Source organism: Pongo abelii (genome assembly GCF_028885655.2).
Source record: "Pongo abelii isolate AG06213 chromosome 18 unlocalized genomic scaffold, NHGRI_mPonAbe1-v2.0_pri chr18_hap1_hsa16_random_utig4-3745, whole genome shotgun sequence".
Lineage (NCBI taxonomy): Eukaryota > Metazoa > Chordata > Mammalia > Primates > Hominidae > Pongo > Pongo abelii.
The window spans coordinates 85563-91774 of record NW_026946742.1 but is presented as its reverse complement, the minus strand read 5'-3'; the positions used below and the strand labels follow the sequence as shown (position 1 = coordinate 91774).

The window sequence follows — 6212 nt, the reverse complement described above, 5'->3', positions numbered from 1 at the left end:
TATTAGTAATATTCTGAGGGAATGTTACCCCTAAAGTTACAGGGGTGTACCTCGTGCAATATTGCTCCCAATATTGTAAGGGGATGTTACTCCTGATGTCACAGGGGGTGTATAGCCTCCGATATTATTTGTAATCTTATAGAGAGATACTACTTTAATGATGACAGTGGGTGTACACACATGGGGTACACCCACTGGGATATTCTTTGCAATATCTTAGGGAGATATAACTCCTAATGTCACAGTGGGTGTACCCCATGTGTGTACACCCTGTGATATTATTTGTAACATCCATGGTAAACATTACTTCTAGTATCCCACAGAGGGTACACCCTGTGATATTTTTCCTAATATCATAGGGAGATATTGCTTCTAATAACACAGTGGGTGTACACCATGTGTGTACACTCTGTGATGTGATAGCTTATGTCCTAGGGAGGTATTCCTTCTAATATCACAGTGAGTGTACACCCTGTGATATCATTCGTAATCTCCTAGAAAGATGTTGCTGCTAATATCACAGAGGGTGTGCCCCCAGTGACATCATTTGAAATATCCTAGGGAGGTGTTTCTCCTAAAGTCACAGGGGGTGTACACCCTGTTATATTATTGTAATATTCTAGGGGGGTGTTACTTTTAAAGTCACAGGGGTGTACACCCTGTGATGTTATTCATAATATCCCTAGGAGGGGTTGTTACTTTTAATGTCACAGGGGTGTAAACCCTGTGATGTTATTCGTAATATCCTAGGAAGGGGTTACTCCTAATATCACATGGGTTATCCTAGGAAGAGGTGATAGCATTCGGAATATCTAAAAGGGATGTCACTTTTAATGTCACATGGGGTGTACACCCTTTGATAACAGTCGTAAGATCCTAGGGACGTATGACTTCAAATATCACATTGGGTGTACACACATGGTGTACACGTTGTGTGTGAACACCTCCTGTGATATTATCCATAATATCCTAGGAAAATGGGACTCCTAATATCATGGTCAGTGTACACCCTGTGATATTATTTGTAATATCCTAAAGAGATGTTACCGCTAGGGTCACAATGCATGTACGCCCCCTGATATTATTCGTTATATCCTCGGGGGATGTTACTCCCAATGTCACACGGGGTGTACTCCCTGTGATATTATTCATACTATCTTAGGGGGATGTTACTTTTCATGTCATCGGGGGTGTATATCGTGCGTATTCAACGCCTGTGATACTATTCCTAATATCCTAGGGGCATGTTCCTCCTAATATCACATGGGGTGAACACCATATGTGTACACCTGCTGTGATAGTATTCGTAATATCCTAGGGGAATATTACTCCTGATGGCACAGGAGATGTACACCATGGGTGTCAACCGCCTGTGTTATTATTCGTAATATCCTAGGGGGATGTTTCCTTGAATGGCACAAAGTGTGTGCAAAAGGCCACAGAAGGTGTACACCTTGTGATGTTATCTGTAATACCCTAGAAGGATGTTACTCCTAATATGTCACATGGGTGCACACACTTTCATATTATTTGTAATCTCGTAGAGAGATATGATATCAAACATCACAGTGGATGTTCACACATAGTGTATACCCTGTGATATTATTTGTAATATCCTAGGGAGATGCAACTCCCGATATCACAGTGCGTGTAGCCTGTGTGTGTACACCCGTGATATGAGTCATAATATTCAGGGTAAATATGACTCCTCGTATCACACAGTGTGCACACCCTGTGCTATTTTTCATCATATTTCAGGGAGATACTGCTTCTAATATCACCACGGGTGTACCCCATGTGTGTGTACTCTGTGACCGTATTTTTTCTATCCTAGGGAGGTATTACTCGTAATGTGACAGTGGGTGTGCACCCTGTGATATCATTCTTATTTGACCTTGCTGTCTTTTTTAACCCACCCTACAAAAGGAATGGAACAGAGAAGAAGATATTGAGATTAGACTGTGCTGCCGTGCGGCCGCCGCAGGACACCTTTCATATCCCTGTTTCTCAGGCTGTAGATGAAGGGGTTCAGCATGGGGGTGACCACCGTGTACATCACTGAGGCCACTGCACCCCTTCTCGGGGAGGATGACACATCTGAACCCAGCTACCCTCCAACGCCTGTTCCGTAAAATCAGCAAACAACTGACAGTTGAGACCCACAGGTGGAGAAGGTTGATAATTCCCACCTGATGATGAAACCCTCAGAATGGAGGAAACAATTTTACAGTAAGAGGAAAGGGCCCCCGAGATGGGAAGAAAACCAAATACGGCAGCAGGGAAATACATGTGGATGTTACTGGTGAAGGTGTCACAAAATGTAAGATGGGGGAGTTGAGAAGCTTCCCAGAAGAAATTAGGAATTTCCACATCCTTGAAGCAGGTCATGTGTAAGGCAATCACGTTGTGCAGCTGGGAGTGTAAAAGACTGAGGAAAAAGAAAACAAAGACCACAAATCTAGGAAGCCACAGAAACACGGGTTCAAGATGGCTGAACGATATAGAGGGTGACAGAGGGCTACAAACCGCTCATAGGCCATGACACTCAGGAGCATGTCTCTCTTCCATGCCTCAAAAATGGCCAGGAGACACATCTGAGTCAGGCAGCCTGCATAGGAGATGACTCTGCTGTGAGATTGGATGTCCACAATCATCTTGGGGACCGTGGTGGAGGTGAAACCGATGTCAGGCAAGGACAGGTTGGAGAGGAAGAAGTACATGGGGGTGTGGAGGTGGGAGTCAGGGCTGACGGCCAGGATGATGAGCCGGTTCCCCAGCACCATGACCAGGCACATGGACAGGAACAGCCCAGCGACGACCGGCTGCAGTTCTGGATCCTCTGAGAGTTCGAGGAGGAGGAATATAGAGACATCTGTTAGATTCTGTGGGTCTGTATCGTTTGGACATCTTTTGCCTAGAAAAGAGGGTTGAAAAATCGGAAACAAGTAAACCAACAGCCGGCATTGCGTCTGCATTTTGGATACAAGGAATTCAGAAGTAATGTTTGCAGATTTCAGAGCAATCCACACTCAGCAACATTTGGTAGTTCTGACAAACTCAATTGCCATATAATGCTTTCAACATCGATTGCTGTGTTATTCACGTCTTGCTGTACACACCTGCCTTAGAGACACTAGCTTCAAGAACATTCCAGGAACCAGATCATCGTATATAACAAATTCGTTATTGCTAGAAAATACAGCCTATGTTTTCCGAAGAAAGAGATGTAATAAAACCATTGTCTTCACTTTAAGGAAAAGGTTATCCTAATTAAAGGAAATTAGGAACTCAAATATTTTGTTTATTCTTCTAGATTGATATAAATTCCCTTGATGTAGACCATTCGTAAACACTGTATAACAGCTGAGACCATGCCATCTGGAAATGAAATGATAGTTGAGAGTTCATAAGCAGGAAATAGTTCCACAGGCCAGTTAGGTCCTAGTGATTTCATCATTGTGTTTTCTGACTTTTCTCCTTCAAGAGAGTAATTGCTTCCTCAAATCGGTGGGTCTTGTTTTAAAATTCATGGAAGCTCTAACTCCTGTCCTTAGCTTAGGTGGACTTAGAGTATTCATCAGAAAGTTTGGCTGGATGCGGTGGCTCACGCCTGTAATCCCAGCACTTTGGGAGGCCGAGGAGGGCGGATCACGGGGTCAGGAGATCAAGACCATCCTGGCCAACATGGTGAAACCCCGCCTCTGCTAAAAGTACAAAAACTTCTCCCGGTATGGCGGCACGCGCCTGTAGTCCCAGCTACTCGGGAGGCTGAGGCAGGAGAATGGCTTGAACCTGGGAGGCAGAGACTACAGTGAGCCGAGATCACACCCCTGCCCGCCAGCCTGGGCAACGAGAGCAAAACTCCGTCTCAAAAAACAAAAAAAAAAAGAAGTAAGTCAAAGTCACGCTGATGACAGCCAATTTTGGTGAAGCAAGGAAGTGTCAGTTCAATCATCAACATAGATGTTTGCTTTTGCTGCCTCCTATGTGCCAAGCAAGATATCGGCTCTGGGGAATCAGAAACCAAAGAGACTCACTTGTTCCTCTCACAGTACTCAGTACTTACTGAGAGAAGGACGAAACAAAATGTCCTGTCTGGAATGCAGGGAGACCAGAACTTCAGGTCAGGGGATATTTACGTTGAATTGTGTGGAGTTGAAGCTGAAAATCTTAAGGAATGTATCTAAAATCCACTTTGCCTTTACTTTATGCATCCGTCAGCTAGAGATCACGCAGCGGGCACCCACGATCGGCTTAATCATCGCTCACTTCCATTGGATCAACTGGAAATCAAGTCAGATGAGAGTGCTGAGTCTCAGAGGATGGACATCTCACCCCTTGCCACACAGAGAAGTAGAAAGGGCGGTATTCAAAATTCATGGCCAGACTCTAAGTCCCGGGTACTATACTTCCTGGTCTTCTAACTCCCAAAAGTTGTGGGTTTTTTGGGTTTTGGTTTTGTTTTCGTTGTTTTGAGACAGAGTCTCATTCTGTTGCCCAGGCTGGAGTGCGGTGGAGGGATCTCGGCTCACTGCAACCTCTGCATCCCGGGTTCAAGCTATTCTCCTGTCTCAACCTGCCGAGTAGCTGAGATGACAGGCGCCCGCCACTACACCCGGCTAATTTTTTTCTATTTTGAATAGAGACGGGGTTTCACCATGTTGGCCAGGCTGGTCTTGAACTCCTGACCTTGTGATTCACCTGCCTCAGCCTCCCAAAGGGCTGGGATTACAGGCGTGAGCCACCACACCCAGCTTCCAAAAGTTTTCAGCAGAGCTCAGAGTTCTTAACCACAGGCACATCGGAGGAGCATTTTTGAAACGCTTTCCAGCTTCCTCAATAGGAATGGAAGCCAAACTCTGAATTGATGACTCCTTTGAGGAAGTCGAGAGCTGTAAGGAAAGCCAGGAACAGGGGAAAGGGAGAGATGCGTCCCGAATGATCCTGTGCCCATTCTTTCTGGAATCCGTGATGTGATCTCAGCTGCCCTTTCTATACGTGACACAGTGATTGTGGCACCCACTGGTCTAGCTGTGGTCTTACAAGGAGCCCCCAAAGGGAAGGGCACAGTGAGCAGGGGCACCCACCTGAGTGACAAGGATTTGAGAGGGCAGGTTGGTTGCAGGGAGAGGACTGGCCAAATGCCATGTGTCTGGACTTAGACTGCCCGGTTCAGATTGGACTTCGCCCTTTTTGACTTCATGATCTAGTACGAGTTCTATGAAAATGCGTTGCTCCTTTTCTAGTCCGTAAAATCATCATGAAATGTGCACTAATAAAGGGGAGACTACGCAGATGAGATGAAACAAACTGCATAGAGCATAGAGCTCTGAGCCTGGCCTTCAGGAAGCCCTCAATAACGGTTCATGATGCCATGGTGTCTGTCGTCATCCTCTTTATCCTCATCATCACCTTCATAATCTTTTTGTTGTTCTTAGGGAATAGCTTAGAGGGACTGATTCCCTGCTATCATGGGTGAGATGTCTATGAAAAGGACAACCAGTGGGGAGGAAAGCAAAATTTTGAATAAGATTTCTGAGACCCCCATCACAACCAAGAACAGAAACTCCACAGTCTGCTGAGCGGACAGTTTGCATATTGGTCTCCTCCCATCTGCCCACCGCACTCTCCTGTTTGTGCTGAGGAGGAGGAAGGAAACCAAGGCTCGGGACCGTTCCTCAGCACTCACTTGAAGGGGTGGCCTGCCCTCCACACCTGTGGGTATTTCTAGTCGGGTGGGATGAGAGACTGAGGAAAGAAATAAGACACAGGGACAAAGTAGAGAGAAACAACAGTGAGCCCAGGGGAGCGGCGCTCAGCATACCAAGGATCTGCAGAGGCACCGGCCTCTGAGTTCCCTCAGTTTTTACTGATTATTAGTTTTATTATTTTAGCAAAAAAAATGTAGTAGGAGGGCAGGGTGATAAGAAGGAGAAGGTCAGCAACGAACATGTGAGCAACAGAATCTATGTCATAAGGAAGTTCCAGGGAAGCTACCGTGACTGGAGATGCACGTAAGCCAGATTTATGTTTCTCTCCACCCAAACATCTCAGTGGAGTAAAGAATAACAAGGCAGCATTGCTGCAAACGTGTCTCGCCTCCCACCATAGGGCGGTTTTTCCCCCTTCTCAGAATTGAACAAATGTACGATCGGGTTTTATACGGAGACATTCAGTTCCCAGGGGCAGGCAGGAGACAGTGGCCTTCCTCT

General features: G+C 45.8%; 1 pseudogene; it reads right to left on the bottom strand.

The window, feature by feature from the left end:
* Positions 1-1954: 1954 nt before the first annotated feature.
* LOC129050669 (olfactory receptor 7E24-like) lies at positions 1955-3848 on the bottom strand (annotated as a pseudogene).
* Positions 3849-6212: the final 2364 nt, after the last annotated feature.